Source organism: Schistocerca nitens, chromosome 7 (genome assembly GCF_023898315.1).
Source record: "Schistocerca nitens isolate TAMUIC-IGC-003100 chromosome 7, iqSchNite1.1, whole genome shotgun sequence".
NCBI classification, from domain to species: Eukaryota; Metazoa; Arthropoda; class Insecta; order Orthoptera; family Acrididae; genus Schistocerca; species Schistocerca nitens.
The window spans coordinates 503759788-503777849 of NC_064620.1; the positions used below are offsets into that span (position 1 = coordinate 503759788).

The 18062-nt window shown below is 43.9% G+C and overlaps 1 pseudogene; it reads right to left on the minus strand.

Annotated features, from left to right (window-relative positions):
* Window positions 1-214: 214 nt before the first annotated feature.
* The window catches only part of LOC126195709 (PHAF1 protein CG7083-like), a 36867-nt pseudogene continuing 19019 nt past the window's right edge, over window positions 215-18062 (minus strand).

Genomic DNA, 18062 nt, shown 5'->3' on the forward strand with positions numbered 1-18062 from the left:
AAAACCTCATGCCTACTAGATAGATGCAAACGATAGACCAGTTCCTTTCGTCCGCTATTTTTGTTCTGATGTTTCGATAACCTTGTTAGAGTTTCCTTTCGTGTGTTATCTTGGTAAGATACCGTGGCCATTCTGCTGCGCTCTTGTAAATATTCCTATGGAAATCTTATGTAAATTTCGTTAGTATAGTACAATGTCAAAATTGTTCTGCCTTTCAATTACATTTCAGACCTCTTCGTTTCTCTGTGTTTTTTAATTCATATGCTATTTTCTCAGGTTGGTGCGGCTGCAACAGAGAAATCGCCGTTACATTGTTATAGTCTGGGAGACGAGTCTTTGGTATTAACAGCTCGGTAGCGTCTTTCCGTTGCCTAGCGACCGCAGGCAGGCAGCCAATGACGGCCTGACTTTGAGCGGGTAGCAAGGGCCACGTTGCCGCTCTGAAACCCGGTCGCGCGCGCTTATGAAACTTACCAGTGTCTCGCGTGCAGGCGGTGCGATCGTTCGTCGTTTGTCTGAAGTTGAATTCGCATGTTTCTTTGTTTATGTTTCGTTGTAAACAATGTCTAGTGCGGCGGGTAGTACCAGCCCAACACAAGAAGTGAAACGGAGGAAGAAAAGTGTGCTACACACCCAGGCCCGTGAATTCGTGTGCTCTGTGAGGGTTTACTTTGAGAAAGAAAAGGACAAAGGTGGGCCCTTAATTCCTGTTGTTCAGGTTGTGAAGAGAACTGCAGCAGCATTGAAAATAAGTAAGAACACTGTTGTAAAGATGGGGAAAGAACAGTATAGTGTAGATTGTGACGAGAGTGGCACAACAAAGCTGCACACACCAGGAAAGAAGCGACCGAGAAATAAGCAGGTGACAGCTTTGGACGAGTTTCAGAAAGACGCTATTCGTCGTCATATATACAGCTATTATAAGAGAAGGGAACATCCCACTCTATCTAAATTACAGGTGTCGCTTCAGAAAGACGATCTTTTTAAAGGGAGCAAATTTTCATTGCGTACAGTGTTGAAAGACATAGGCTTCAGCTATTCACTGTTTAACGGACGCAAAATATTAATGGAAAGGACAGATGTAGTTGCATGGCGGTGCAGATTTCTGCGCAGGATTATGGGTGTGGAATTCGAATGTATAGTGTGGTTAGATGAAACTTGGATCAATGCCAGCAATTCTTAACGTAGAGGCTGGAATGATGGAACGCCCGAGGGGACAATGGCAGTGCCTGTTGGCAAAGGAGGGCGTATTATTGTCTTACATGCAGGAACATCGAAAAGTTTTCTGCCAAACTGCCTGAAAATGTTTCGGTCAAAAAAGACGGGAGATTACCATGAAGAAATGAACAGTGTAGTATTTCAAGAATGGTTCGAGACATCGCTTATGACGAATCTGACAAGTCCATCAGTGATTGTTATGGACAATGCGCCTTATCATTCCGTTGTTCACGATAAGGCACCAACCTTGGCAACAAAAAAAGACGATATCATTCAGTGGTTGAAACGGCGAAAAGTAGATTTCAGAGAAGATTTAAGAAAGGCGGAACTGCTCGAAATTGTGGCACAAAAGAAACCCCAATTTCCAACATATGTAATTCACGAGATTGCTAAAAGGCACGGGCATGAAATCGTTAGGCTTCCTCCATACCACTAAATTACATTGCTGCAAACAATAAAAAATTCACGATCTCTGAAGTGGAAACTCTCCTTCCAGCAGCTATCAATAAAGTGACAAGCGAGACGTGGGCAAAAATTGTAAACAGCACTGCAAGTGCCATCAGAGAGGCGGCCAAAACCGAAGGGGTTGTGGAAGAATGTATCGAAAATTTAATTATACATCTGGGAGAGAGCAGTGATAGTTCGAGTAGTGCTGAGGAAGACAATGTCAAATCAGATTCTGACAGTGATGTGAGTGGTGTTTTTCCATTACAGTAACTACAACGTATTCAGGAATGTAAGGAGGGAGTTTGCTATCGATCTACAACCAGATCATCATATTGTGAGTACTTTCTTCAGATTATAACTCTTAATACACTGACCAATTATTCTGTAGCTTGTAGTAGAACAAATTAATAATGCTAATACTTAACAATGGAAACCAAAACTGCTAATGTTCAACAACTTGCGGAAATAGTTTTTATTTCAGTTGTGAAGTTTAACAAATAACTTTATTATGTTTCAGCATCTTAGATACTTGTACTAAATAGCTCTTATCAGTTTTCGAGTTAATATATTTCAAGCATCAACTTTAAATAAATTCACGCGTACCAATACGACTTGTATTTTGTCTCTCTTTTATTTCTGCTGCTAGAGAATGCGTGTAGCAGACAGAGCGCCGCGTGCTGTGAGCCACGTTCGGCAACAGCGCCGTCTGCCCGCCGGAACTGTCAGTACCAATCACTCTTCTCACGGACTATAGTGGACGTTAACGACCGAACACTGATCGTTTGATTTTCATTGAGTATTATGCAGTAAGTCACTTGGATACCTGTATAGGTCATTTCTTGTATCTTGTGGAATTTTTCTGGCAAACCATACACTGGATGATTCGATCATTCGTCCTCTAACAATGATGTTGTCGTACAGTCTACCCTAGTCGGACACAGGTCCACACGGGTAATTGAATTTATTGGTGGTTTTAATACCCTACGCAGTCCGCTTCTCGCTGAACTCGCCTTCAAGCGCTGACAGATCTTTCTTTTTTTTCTCTTTTCTTTTTTTTTTTTTTTAAAAAAAAAGAAGTGCGCTGAATTGAGAGTATTGCGGACGACAACACGCGCGCAACCACCATCTGGTGACATCTACCCCGAGCAGCAATTATTTTCCAATTTGTATCAAATCTCAGAAATTCCAGTTTTAAAATCTATTTACCGGGTATTAACGCGTCAAGATGCTACATGTCCTGAAGTACACCACAATCAGATTTGTTGCCTGCTTCGTCTTTAAGGTCCCATTTGGATATATTCGTTAGTGTGTTTGTTTAGCTCGGTTGCAAGATATCTCTAGCGTGATTTAAGTGTTCCAGGGCCGCGTGAGGCATTTTGTAGAGGGTGGCGCTCATCTAAAGTCTGTTAAAATTTTTCTGTATGCTCATGTGCAATTCTTCAGGATTGAGGATCTGAGAATCCGTTTGCTTAATACAGATTACCAAGTAGTGTGGAGTTCATGCATTTTATTATTAGCCTACATATGACATTTAGGCTTTTATTGACCCTTCTTCTTTGGATGTGCAGATCTGGATCATAGGGGTCATCGTGCGTATATGGCAGTGGATAAACAAACAGCTTGAGAAGTTCTTCTTAAAGCAACTGGTCTGGCTTCCCATTACTAGTTCCCTCAAGATGTTATTCCTGGCGGCAACTTCTTGGCGTTGTGTTCCAGGCTGCTGCCATTCCAGGTGACTTTCAGGTTCCTGTTTGCCCATTCTGAGAGAAGGTGAAAAGCGCTAATTTGTGTTTTCTTGGGGTATGGTTTGACGGAATGCTTTTGGTAACATTCAGGCATGATGTTTAACAAGTTTTCCAGTTTTCTTTCCTCTTCCAAGTTTTCCAGTTTTCTTTCCTCTTCCTCAAAGCTCTTTCCTTGTTCGAGGTTCAGCTCTCTGTTTGCCTGTTGTGAGCGTGACAGGTAGCACAATCTGGTATTGGTTGATCATTTGTGTATTTATTAAATAAAACGGAGGTCACGACATTGCTCTGGGCGAGACGTTTGTTTTGTCGACGCCTCTGTTTTGTCGACGCCAACGAATTTTTCTACCCACCAGTGTTACAAAAAACAGTCTGTTTTGCAACAGAGATCAATAATTTTTGTGACCTAATGGTTCTTAAATGCAGAGTTTTTTCATGAGTATTCTATGACTGAGTGATTGACGGTATCGTATGCAAAATTTAAGTTTACCTGAGCTACACCTGTGAGTAGTTTGTTTTCAAATCCTTTCTCTAAGAGTTCTGTAAGGGAGAGGATTTGATTGGTGCCCAGTTTCCCAATATGAATCCAGCCTGCTGTGTCATAAGCGTTTGGTCTGCGATTTTTGCTTATTAAACATAAATCAGAAATGACATTCATCATTATCAATGAAATACACTCCTGGAAATGGAAAAAAGAACACATTGACACCGGTGTGTCAGACCCACCATACTTGCTCCGGACACTGCGAGAGGGCTGTACAAGCAATGATCACAAGCACGGCACAGCGGACACACCAGGAACCGCGGTGTTGGCCGTCGAATGGCGCTAGCTGCGCAGCATTTGTGCACCGCCGCCGTCAGTGTCAGCCAGTTTGCCGTGGCATACGGAGCTCAATCGCAGTCTTTAACACTGGTAGCATGCCGCGACAGCGTGGACGTGAACCGTATGTGCAGTTGACGGACTTTGAGCGAGGGCGTATAGTGGGCTTGCGGGAGGCCGGGTGGACGTACCGCCGAATTGCTCAACACGTGGGGCGTGAGGTCTCCACAGTACATCGATGTTGTCGCCAGTGGTCGGCGGAAGGTGCACGTGCCCGTCGACCTGGGACCGGACCGCAGCGACGCACGGATGCACGCCAAGACCGTAGGATCCTACGCAGTGCCGTAGGGGACCGCACCGCCACTTCCCAGCAAATTAGGGACACTGTTGCTCCTGGGGTATCGGCGAGGACCATTCGCAACCGTCTCCATGAAGCTGGGCTACGGTCCCGCACACCGTTAGGCCGTCTTCCGCTCACGCCCCAACATCGTGCAGCCCGCCTCCAGTGGTGTCGCGACAGGCGTGAATGGAGGGACGAATGGAGACGTGTCGTCTTCAGCGATGAGAGTCGCTTCTGCCTTGGTGCCAATGATGGTGGTATGCGTGTTTGGCGCCGTGCAGGTGAGCGCCACAATCAGGACTGCATACGACCGAGGCACACAGGGCCAACACCCGGCATCATGGTGTGGGGAGCGATCTCCTACACTGGCCGTACACCACTGGTGATCGTCGAGGGGACACTGAATAGTGCACGGTACATCCAAACCGTCATCGAACCCATCGTTCTACCATTCCTAGACCGGCAAGGGAACTTGCTGTTCCAACAGGACAATGCACGTCCGCATGTATCCCGTGCCACCCAACGTGCTCTAGAAGGTGTAAGTCAACTACCCTGGCCGGCAAGATCTCCGGATCTGTCCCTCATTGAGCATGTTTGGGACTGGATGAAGCGTCGCCTCACGCGGTCTGCACGTCCAGCACGAACGCTGGTCCAACTGAGGCGCCAGGTGGAAATGGCATGGCAAGCCGTTCGACAGGACTACATCCAGCATCTCTACGATCGTCTCCATGGGAGAATAGGAGCCTGCATTGCTGCGAAAGGTGGATATACACTGTACTAGTGCCGACATTGTGCATGCTCTGTTGCCTGTGTCTATGTGCCTGTGGTTCTGTCAGTGTGATCATGTGATGTATCTGACCCCAGGAATGTGTCAATAAAGTTTCCCCTTCCTGGGACAATGAATTCACGGTGTTCTTATTTCAATTTCCAGGAGTGTAATTCCAAACTGCCAATGAGAACTAAGAAATACATTTAAAACATGGCTTTGCTGTAGATGAAACTTTTTCACATACCCATCAAGCGCCTCTTTCTCCCTAATTATATTTAAACAATCAGTTAGTTTTATCATTTACCTCAACGAATAATCCGGCTTGGTATAATATAAAAGCATTTTTGAGTGGCTACAGACACCCCTGGATGCTTCTTGGCTTCCGGCCCATTGTCGCAGTGCTGAAACCGTTCTTGCTGCTATGGCCTGCTACTTCGTTCCCTATTGATTCAGAGAACAGCGTGGCAGGGTACTATTCTTATTACGACAGTTTTCAAAACTAGAAGAAGAGGTTAATTCGCCACTTGTAACTTAACCCTGCAACTTAGCAACAATTTTCATGTACATAATTAAGCGAGACGGAAAATGATTTCTACAGTGTAGATGCACACCAAGCCCGACCTATTACGAGACTAGCGAAATGCTGCGAGTAAGGAGGATAAGTGCCAAGGAGTTCTACATTAGCAGTGAATGGATAAGTTGAGAATTTGTGTCGGGCGGGAAGTTTGCTAGGGTATCCCGTGCAGCTGCAACGACCTCTGTGTTTGGATAGCTTAGCGGTCAGAAAATTTGCCTCGTAAGCAGCAGACCCGGGCTCGAACCACGGTCCAGCACAAATTTTCAACCGTCGCTATTGATTTCAATCAATGTCCGCTCGTAGCCAGTGTCTTAATTCGTTCGTGTCTTCATTTTCTTTAGGTTTCTCTTGGCTCGTTACGTAGCAGAGAAACTTAAACAGGCCTCTGAACGGCCTGTGTAGGAGTACCGGACCAACTAGATCGTTACAAGGTCTTAAGCTGGTACAGTCCGATAGCAAAAAATGTTATAGTGTCACTCAGTTCACGACTGTAGCAAGCTATAGTTTTCGTGTTACTGCTGTGCAGACGAGAAATTGTTTCATGAAGGAGTACCGGACCTACTAGATCGCTACAAGGTCTTAAGCTGGTACAGTCCGATAGCAAAAAATGTTATAGTGTCACTCAGTTCACGACTGTAGCAAGCTATAGTTTTCGTGTTACTGCTGTGCAGACGAGAAATTGTTTCATGAAGGAGTACCGGACCTACTAGATCGCTACAAGGTCTTAAGCTGGTACAGTCCGATAACAAAAAATGTTATAGTGTCAGTTGACGACTGTAGCAAGCTATAGTTTTCGTGTTACTGCTGTGCAGACGAGAAATTATTTCATGAAGGAGTACCGGACCTACTAGATCGTTACAAGGTCTTAAGCTGGTACAGTCCGATAACAAAAAATGTTATAGTGTCACTCAGTTCACGACTGTAGCAAGCTATAGTTTTCGTGTTACTGCTGTGCAGACGAGAAATTATTTCATGAAGGAGTACCGGACCAACTAGATCGCTACAAGGTCTTAAGCTGGTACAGTCCGATAACAAAAAATGTTATAGAGTCACTCAGTTCACGACTGTAGCAAGCTATAGTTTTCGTGTTACTGCTGTGCAGACGAGAAATTATTTCATGAAGGAGTACCGGACCAACTAGATCGCTACAAGGTCTTAAGCTGGTACAGTCCGATAACAAAAAATGTTATAGTGTCACTCAGCTCACGACTGTAGCAAGCTATAGTTTTCGTGTTACTGCTGTGCAGACGAGAAATTATTTCATGAAGGAGTACCGGACCAACTAGATCGCTACAAGGTCTTAAGCTGGTACAGTCCGATAACAAAAAATGTTATAGTGTCACTCAGTTCACGACTGCAGCAACCTATAGTTTTCGTGTTACTGCTGTACAGACGAGAAACTATTTCATGAAGTGTAACAATAATGGTTCACGTTGGCAGAACGGATTGGCAATGACGTTAGGGGAGTTATCCTCCGTTTCGTTAATCTCCATGCCGTTACGTTGTACCGTCCTTGTTGTGTGGCGCAATGTTCCTAGTGGAATTCAAACCTAGGAATATCTCTGGCCAATACTGATGTACGATTATAGAAGCCTTTTTTCTTGCCAAATGACACAGACTTAAATTACAATTAAATGAACACCCTTAGCTGCTTGCAGGCGTTGACATACGTCAACGGGGACAGATGAAAATGTGTGCCCCAACCGGGACTCGAACCCGGGATCTCCTGCTTACATGGCAGACGCTCTATGTATCTGAGCTACCGAAGACACAGAGGATAGCGCGACTGCAGGCATTTATCTCTGGCACGCCTCCCGCGAAACCCACATTCTCAACGTTTTGTCCCGCACTACATTCGTAGTGCCCCCCGCCCATTATACTCATTACTCGCGGCGCGTTGCCGATTCCCGTAAGAGTTCGGGCACGGTTTGTGCATTCGCACAGAAGAAGAAGATGGTCAAGTGGTCGGTGAGCCTTAACTATATATTTACTAAGATGGTATCTGTTCTTTCGGACATGTCGGAAAGAACAGATACCATCTTAGTAAAGACACAGACTTAGCCCAGTGGTCACGAGAATTATAAACGACAGTGCCAGTAATGGTCAAGTCCTCATTAATATTTTGGGAAATTACTGTTATTCTGTAACTGTCATAGAACACTATGTAGACATCCTATTCAACACAGCTGTACTTAAAAAGTGTTCTTTATTGTTTCTACGTTTAGGTCCAGGTGCTACGAGTGGCATGGAAGATATCATTTTTCTGAGTTACATATTTCATTTTATTTGAGATTAGCTAGTAGAAATAACATTTAATACAGCCCCTAACAAGAACGCAAGAAAACGTCGGAAGGTGTGGGCAAAACTATCACAGATGCGGAATGAAAAAGTTTTGTCACCTTACTGCGATGGGAAGGTTTTCGTCTATAATTAAAACAGGGAGATTCACATAGTGTTCTTTATCTTATTTATTGTCTATGCTTTTAATGTTGACTTAATTTGTGTTTTTGCTGTTTATCCTTACATAAAATTGCTAAAATTGAACAAGTATATTTTAAGGTTCGTTACCTTATCTGTAACTGTGTTCTTTAGTTGTACTTTCATGTAATATTAATGTGCAAATTATTTGTTTATGTAAATGAAATACTCTACCCGATTAGATAAAAATTAACATTTATCCTACTAAATGAACAAAAAGACAGCTGAGAAAATGGAAAGGTAGTCACAGACTTGGAAGTACACTGACGCAAATAGAAACCCCAACACCAAAAAATTAATTAATGTATAGCAATGAAATTTAGCGAATACATTTGTTTAGGTACACATTTAACTGATTAACATTGCAACATCATACATTAATGTAAGCACTACATAATCCATTGCAAATGTGAAATGCTGGTTCACCAATAACCAGTGTTAAGTGACGTACTGCTGAGTGCAAGCATGCAGACGTGCATGCGCTGTGTTGTACTAGTGCCGGATGTCAGTTTGTGGGATGGAGTCCCATGCATGTTGTATTTGGTCATTCAGTACAGGGATGGTTAATGGTGTTTGTGAATGACGCTGCAATTGTCGTCCGATAATGTCCCCTATGTGCATGATTTGGGGCAGATCTGGTGATAGAGCAGACCAAGGCAACATGGTGACCCTCTCGAGAGCGTGTTGGGTTACAATAGCGGTATGCGGGCGAGCGTTATCCTGTTGGAAAACATCCCCTGGAATGCTGCTCGTGAATAGCAGCACGACAGGTCGAATCACCAGATTGAGTCCCATGCATGTTGTATTTGGTCATTCAGTACAGGGATGGTTAATGCTGTTTGTGAATGACGCTGCAATTGTCGTCCGATAATGTCCCCTATGTGCACGACTTGGGGCAGATCTGGTGATGGAGCAGACCAAGGCAACATGGTGACCCTCTCTTACAATAGCGGTATGCGGGCGAGCGTTATCCTGTTGGAAAACATCCCCTGCTCGTGAATAGCAGCACGACAGGTCGAATCACCAGATTGAGTCCAATGCATGTTGTATTTGGTCATTCAGTACAGGGATGATTAATGCTGTTTGTGAATGACGCTGCAATTGTCGTCCGATAATGTCCCCTATGTGCACGACTTGGGGCAGATCTGGTGATAGAGCAGATCAAGGCAACATGGTGACCCTCTCGAGAGCGTGTTGGGTTACAATAGCGGTATGCGGGCGAGCGTTATCCTGTTGGAAAACATCCCCTGCTCGTGAATAGCAGCATGACAGGTCGAATCACCAGATTGAGTCCCATGCATGTTGTATTTGGTCATTCAGTACAGGGATGGTTAATGCTGTTTGTGAATGACGCAGCAATTGTCGTCCGATAATGTCCCCTATGTGCACGACTTGGGGCAGATCTGGTGATGGAGCAGACCAAGGCAACATGGTGACCCTCTCTTACAATAGCGGTATGCGGGCGAGCGTTATCCTGTTGGAAAACATCCCCTGCTCGTGAATAGCAGCACGACAGGTCGAATCACCAGATTGAGTCCAATGCATGTTGTATTTGGTCATTCAGTACAGGGATGGTTAATGCTGTTTGTGAATGACGCTGCAATTGTCGTCCGATAATGTCCCCTATGTGCACGACTTGGGACAGATCTGGTGACAGAGCAGACCAAGGCAACATGGTGACCCTCTCGAGAGCGTGTTGGGTTACAATAGCGGTATGCGGGCGAGCGTTATCCTGTTGGAAAACATCCCCTGCTCGTGAATAGCAGCACGACAGGTCGAATCACCAGATTGAGTACAATTCTGCAGTCAGGGTGTTCCTGCTGTCAAACGATATAGCGTCCCAGACCCAAACTCAAGGTGCAGGTAGGTGTGTCTAGCACGCAGACAGGTTGGTTGCTGGCCTTAATTGGACTCCTTCTAACCAACATACGGTCATCACTGGCACCGAGGAAGAACCAGCTTTCATCAGGAAATACAGCAGACCTCCACGCTGCCCTCTAACGAGCTCTCGCATGACACCACTGACGTCGCAAATGGCGGTTGTTTGGAGTCCGTGGAATGCACGCTACAGGCCGTCTGGCTTGGAGCCGCCCATGAAGTAACCGATTTGTAACAGTTCGTTGTGTCACTGTGTTGCCAACTGCTCCTCAGATTGCTGCTGCAGATAATGTAGGATGCGCCAGGGCCATATACCAAACATGATGGTGTTCTTGCGATTGCACATTGTCGCGACCATCGCCAACAGCTATCATGTACAGTGGCTGCATTCCTGCCAAGTCTTTCTGGATTATCGAATAAGGAACCTCAGTTCTCGTACCCCTGCTACACGACCTCGTTCAGGACCAGTGAGGTTCTGATAATGGCGTCGTTGCCACCTTAAAGGCATTCTTGACTGATATCTACTCACCACGTCCAATGTCGAAGGTAACTAACGGTCACGACCGCTACAGCATGTATTTAAAGCAAACCTGGCTTGCATCTTTACAGTGGCGCTAATATACTGCGTGATGAAAAAGTCAGTATAAATTTGAAAACTGAATAAATCACGGAATAATGTAGATAGAGAGGTACAAATTGACACACATGCTTGGAATGGCAAGGGGTTTTATTAGAACCAAAAAAATACAAAAGTTCAAAAAATGTCCGACAGATGGCGCTTCATCTGATCAGAATAGCAATAATTAGCATAACAAAGTAAGACAAAGCAAAGATGATGTTCTTTACAGAAAATGCTCAATATGTCCACCATCATTCCTCAGCAATAGCTGTAGTCGAGGAATAATGTTGCAAACAGCACTGTAAAGCATGTCCGGAGTTATGGTGAGGCATTGGCGTCGGATGTTGTCTTTCAGCATCCCTAGAGATGTCGGTCGATCACGATACACTTGCGACTTCAGGTAACCCCAAAGTCAATAATCACACGGACTGAGGTCTGGGGACCTGGGAGGCCAAGCATGACGAAAGTGGTGGCTGAGTACACGATCATCACCAAACGACGCGCACAAGAGATCTTTCACGCGTCTAGCAATATGAGGTGGAGCGCCATCCTGCATAAACATCGTACGTTCCAGCAGGTGTTTATCAGCCAGGCTGGGGATGATGCGATTTTGTAACATATCGGCGTACCTCTCAACCGTCACGGTAGCAGTTATAAAACCAGAATCACGCATTCCTCGAAGAAAAAAGGCCCGATAACGGTAGATGTGGTAAATCCAACCCATACCGTGACTTTCTCGTCGTGCAAAGCAGTTTCCACGACAGTTATACGATTTTCGGTAGCCCAAATTCTGCAGTTGTCTCGTAGCGTGAAATGAGCTTCGTCGGTCCACAACACGTTACTCAACCAATCGTCATCTTCCGCCATCTTTGGAAACGCCCACACCGCATATGCCCTCCGCTTCACTAAATCGCCAGGTAACAGTTCATGATGCCGATGGATTTTGTACGGATAGCATTGGAGGGTACGCCTAAGTGCCCACCAAACAGTAGTGTATGGAATGCCGGTGCGACGTGCGACTGCACGAGCGCTGACTTCCCCGTGCATAGACAAACCCGCTACAGTCTCCATTTCTTCCTGAACCGTCTCAGCAGCATTACTCCTTGTGCTCGGTCGGCCACTACAGGGTCTATCGTCTAAACAACCCGTGGCTTCGAACTTCGAAATCATTCTCTCCACAGCTGCATTTGTCAACGGACCTTTACCCGTTCGAATCCCCTTCCTGTTGGCGATAGGATCGTAACGCTGAACTAGCTCATTCCCCATTCTGATAATACAGATTCACTAAAAGCGCCTTTTCAGGAAACGTCAACATGCTGCGACTGCTGGCGCATCTGATTCTCTCTCTCATTACAGCTCCTTTTATACACGATTGCCATGCGCATTCACTGACGTTTTGCTGTCCAGCGCCATCTGTCGGACATTTTGTGAACTTTGTTTTTTTTTGTGGTTCTAATAAAACGCCATGTCATTCCAATCATGTGTGCCAATTTTTACCTCTCTATATACATTATTCCGTGGTTTATTAAATTTACAAATTTATACTGACTTTTTGATTACCCGGTAAATAGGGGACACGCTTATGCGACTGGATGCTAAATATTTATAGACATCATCTTTCAGATGTAGAAATATGCCTACCAACTTTTGTTTATGTCGCACAACTCCTTTTTGGTGCTGCGATTCTTTTCCGCCGGTGTACTTTTATGAAGATACGGGTTGTGTGTTGAGGACAGAAACAGTATTTTGGGATAAGATCGAGCAGAAGGTGACAGAGGTACTGTGATGAAAAAGAAGTGAAAGTGAAGCAGTTTCGGAGGAGTTAACACTTAACGAAAGTGTAGCTGGAGACTGAATACTGGCGTCTTGGTAAATATGTTGAAACTTGTAATCGAAAGTTAAGCGCGCAGAAATGGTGAAGGTGAGGAAGAGAAGAAAGGAAACGGATTTAAGGAGGAAGAAGCTTCCGCCTCCAGCAACTGTCGTCCATGTCATGTGTCATGTAGGAGAGTTCCAGATTTACAACTTTGAAACCAACACATTCAAAACAGTAACAAGAAAACATGTGTACGACGTAATATGTAAATACCTTAAATATGTCAGTGTAATTTAGTGAATTAACGAAATACTGGAAGGAATTCTTTAGTAGTGGGAACTTAAACATTTAAAGTTAAATTTTTAATGCTTGTGTCATGGAAAGTAAATTCGAGCCATCTGTAAACAATATAACTCTTCTTGTGTACACTGCAAAGGCGATTTATCTTGCAGTTATAATACACACAGCTTTTTGTATATACTGTAGGTTTCACTTGTCCAGTAATTAACACATACAACATCATGTACTTGAGCATTAGTATTGTAAATTATCCTTCTGCATTTGCATTAGCGTTGCGCTGTGTAAGTAGGTGTATGCGAGTGCGGACGCATGTTGTCAATGGAGAGGCGTGAGACAGTGCAGTAATGGAAAAGTTTTGTCTATCGGGGCTTGTGAGTAATAACCAAATTTAAGTGAGCGTCAGACGCAGAAGCAAAGAGCGCTTAGTATCCGATTCAGTAAGACATTCCTAAGAGATATTACAGAGTAACAGCTGTTTCTAGTGTCTGATAAGACGGTAGCGTGAGAAAAGCTCAGTCTGATTAGAGCAAGGTTAGTACAATTTTTGGACCAGCATGCACAACTCATTAAAACATGTCAGCCTAAAGCTTGAACTAAAGTGACTCATGTTCCCTCTGCATTCTTAAAATCAAATTTATGTGCACATACCTCAGTGCGTTTTCCATCCTGGTATGGTGACAAGGACCACACAGAAGTTGCAACTTTTTCATCCTACACATAGAAATTTACATTTGTGAAAAAAGTGCGTAAATTCTTTATTATTTCACACGTAAGCGCCGTAAATGTTCATACATGTAGCCCAATGCGAGACAAGACGGTCAGATACTCCATGGATAAAAGTTTGCGGTTGCATATGGAGACATATGTTGCCAACATTATTACGAGTAATCTGCAGAAGTTTCGCTGGAATACCCTTACACATCCTCCATTCAGTCCCGACTCTTCCCATGCGATTTCCATACCTTTTAGCACTGAAGAAAGACATTCGTCGCCATCGATTTACTTCGGGTGACCAGGTGCGTGCTTGGGTACAGTCATGGTTCAGTACTACAACAAACCAAGATTGTCTAGTAACTTTTCAGCTATGGTTGCACTTGTTTTCGGATACAAAATATCTCATTTATGGTTTCTGATATTTACACAATGATTTAGTTTTCTGCCGAATCTCTGTCTTGTCCAAAGTCAGTCGAGTTTTTATGAATTATTTTAAACGCTACCGGATTATGCTACGAAAATTAGTCTTCGCATCAATGTCACAACAAAATATAAAATACAACCTTGTTTTTATGTCTGACTTATAAAATCAATGTAAGGTCTTTCACAAAAAATACTGCTTACATTTCATTAATTTAGCAACTTATAAAATATATACCTATGTCATAGCATTTACATGAAAAATGTCTAATTTATATTGACGTGACACAAATACATTTTATTCCCACAAAAAATTTTTAATTTGCAAAATTTTTTCATTTTCGAGAAACAGGCTTATTTGCAGTTGTATTAAATCTTAAAGTGGAGATGTGTGTACAAGCAATCTGAATCATCGGATGTTCTGGATGCTTCTAGAACAATATTAAATTAAAATATGCTTTGAAGCTGGCGTCACTTGTAATTCTGCTGTTTACCGGTTCGCTTCACGACACTCTTTGGTAAGAAGCTGGCATATCAATGAAAAATTGCATATTAATTTTTTGTGTGAGTATTGTGACATAGTGCATGTGAAAATGCTTGGGCCGGCCGGAGTGGCCGTGCGGTTCTAGGCGCTACAGTCTGGAGCCGAGCGACCGCTACGGTCGCAGGTTCGAATCCTGCCTCGGGCATGGATGTGTGTTATGTCCTTAGGTTAGTTAGGTTTAATTAGTTCTAAGTTCTAGGCGACTGATGACCTCAGAAGTTAAGTCGCGTAGTGCTCAGAGCCATTTGAACCATTTGAAAATGCTTGTGAGCTTCGGTCTCTTAAACTGCGTAAAGTGAACATAAAAAGTGGTTATCACAAATCATCCTTCAGTCACATCTAAATCAACACTTTTACCGCGTTCGTTTTCAGCAAGGTTACGTAAAGGAAGCTGCGCCTGGACGCTGACACCAACTGCAAGTTAAGCAAAACACGTTTGGATATAATGTCCTGCCGTTAATTCTACTCTACAAATGTTGATTTAGTAAGCAACAACCATGTCTGAGGGTTGACTAGTGGCAACCGCAAACATTTTCCCATGAAGACATTAAGAGTCTTGTGCTATAGTGGGATAAATGTATTAGCAGTTATGGCGATAACTTTTGAAATAAACAGTTCAACTACTTTTTCTCATCCGTCCCGTTTTCATGTGACTGCCCCTTATATTTCTGGTCAGACAAGTTTTTCAGACGTCTGACTTTTTCCCAGTCTCTATTGATCTTGCTGTCGGCGGGACGTTAAACTGTGATATTCATTCCTTTCCCCGAAGTCCATGTCCACGTCTCTTTGTCCACCGTAAACCGACAACTTTTTGGTCAGGAAAGACTAATAGTCCTCAGCGTTCAAATTAACTTCAACGGTATACAATTCCTTTGGATCTTTATCTTCCGGAAAGCATGAGCTTTCATGTTCTTTGCCAATCTCCAGCTCTTAGCAAACAGAATTTTAGTGACGAATAGGATCACGCACCGGCAATTTTTACGGGATTCCATGCAGTTCAAGGTGTTTGCTGCGGCCGGTAAACCAGGGTTACCTTACGCCTCCCGACCACTGCCACATGCTTCTCAGTATGGTATGTGTAACTCTTGACGTGAATCACCGCCTTCCGTACTCCGTGACATAAACGAGGGTCTAAGTAATTCGCTCTTTGATTTCTGCGCCTGAGGTGCTTGTAGTTCGCGCAGTCTCCACATGACCTGTAAACCGTCCTTCCGTGAAGACTTACTGGATTGATCCTAGGGCAGAATACGTCCCGAAAACATTTTCTACAAGATTCACATGTCATTCGTCCACAAGTTGCTGTTAAATAAATTTAATTGTCTTCTTATTAGACAAAGCAATAGATGAAACAAGTTTTACAGCTTTCCACCACTCGCCGTTTGCATAAGCGCCCGTCCAAGCGTAAAACCATTCATCCCGAAAGGTTACGTATAATACACTACTGCCCCTTAAAATTGCTACACCACGAAGATGACGTGCTACAGACGCGAAATTTAACCGGCAGGAAGAAGATGCTGTGATATGCAAGTGATTAGATTTTCAGAGCATTCACACAAGGTTGGCGCCGGTGGCGACACCTACTACGTGCTGACAGGAGGAAAGTTTCCAACCGATGTCTCATACACAAACAGCAGTTGACCGGCGTTGCCTGGTGAAACGTTGTTGTGATGCCTCGTGTAAGGAGGAGAAATGTGTACCATCACATTTCCGACTTTGATAAAGGTGGGATTGTAGCCTATCTCGATTGAGGTTTATAGTATCGCGACTTTGCTGCTCGCATTGGTCGAGATCCAATGACTGTTAGCAGAATATGGAACCGTTGGGCTCAGGAGGGTAATACGGAACGCCGTGCTGGATCCCAACGGCCTCGTATCACTAGCACTCGTGATGACAGGCATCTTATCCGCATGGCTGTAACGGATCGTGCAGCCACGTCTCGATCCCTGAGTCAACAGATGGGGAGGTTTGCAAGACAACAACCATCTACACTAACTGTTCGACGACGTATGCAGCAGCATGGACTATCAGCTCGGAGACCACGGCGGCGGTTACCCTTGACGCTGCATCACAGACAGGAGCGCCTGCGATGGTGTACTCAACAACGAACCTGGATGCACGAATGGCAAAACGTCATTTTTTCGGATGAATCCAGGTTCTGTTAACAGCATCATGACGGTCGCATCCGTGTTTGGCGGCATCGCGGTGAACGCACATTGGAAGCGTGTATTCGTCATCGCCATATTGGCGTATCACCCGGAGTGATGGTATGGGGTGCCACTGGTTACAAGTCTCGGTCACCTCTTGTTCGCATTGACGGCACTTTGAACAGTGGACGCTATATTTCAGATGTGTTACGACCCGTGGCTTTACCCTTCATTCGGATACAGAAAATATTCGACTGCTGCCCTGGCCAGCACATTCTCCAGATCTCTCACCAATTGAAAACGTCTGGTCAATGGTGGCCGAGCAACTGGCTCGTCACAATACGCCAGTCACTACACTTGATGAACTGTGGTATCGTGTTGAAACTGCATGGGCAGCTAGCTGTACCTGTACACGCCATCCAAGCTCTGTTTGACTCAATGCAGAGGCGTATCACGGCCTTTATTACGGCCAGAGGTGGTTGTTCTGGGTACTGATTTCTCAGGATCTATGCACCCAAATTGCGTGAAAATGTAATCACATGTCAGTTCTAGTATAATATATTGGTCCAATGAATACCCGTTTATCATCTGAATTACTTCTTGGTGTGGCAATTTTAAAGGCCAGTAGTGTAACTCCATGACTCTGTTTTGCTTCTATTCGACGGGTCGGATTCCCAAAAAGTACTATGCAGAGTATTTCTATGAATATTAAAATAAATAAATCGCACTAGTCTCATAATTTAGTTTTCGTATGAATCACTCAGAAATAGCCACCAAGCTTCCCGGAGAGTCGGTGGCGTCTGACTAACCTTGATGACACTGAGTTCCACCCTAAATGACATTATTATTATTGATTAAGAAAAACTACCGTGGATGTATTAATACACATTTGTTGTGTCACAGTCGATTACGTTGTTTTAGAACAGCATACTGTAGCTTTTAGCCTGATTTCTTGTTTTCTTTAACTTCAGGCAACCTGATGATGTTATAAGAGAACGAAAATAGTTGTGACACAACAAATGTTTGTTAATGTAGCTGTGGTGCTTTACATTAATTATTAACTACTTGTTAAATTTTATTAAGATCTTGAATTGACGTCTCCTTAATTTTCCAGCTATAACTCTTACAGAACAAATAAATCGTTTATAGTTTCAAGTATATATACATGAAATATTGAGCAGCTTCATCCGTTCAGCGTGGTGTTTGCGAAATACTACACGGTACAAAAATTATAAG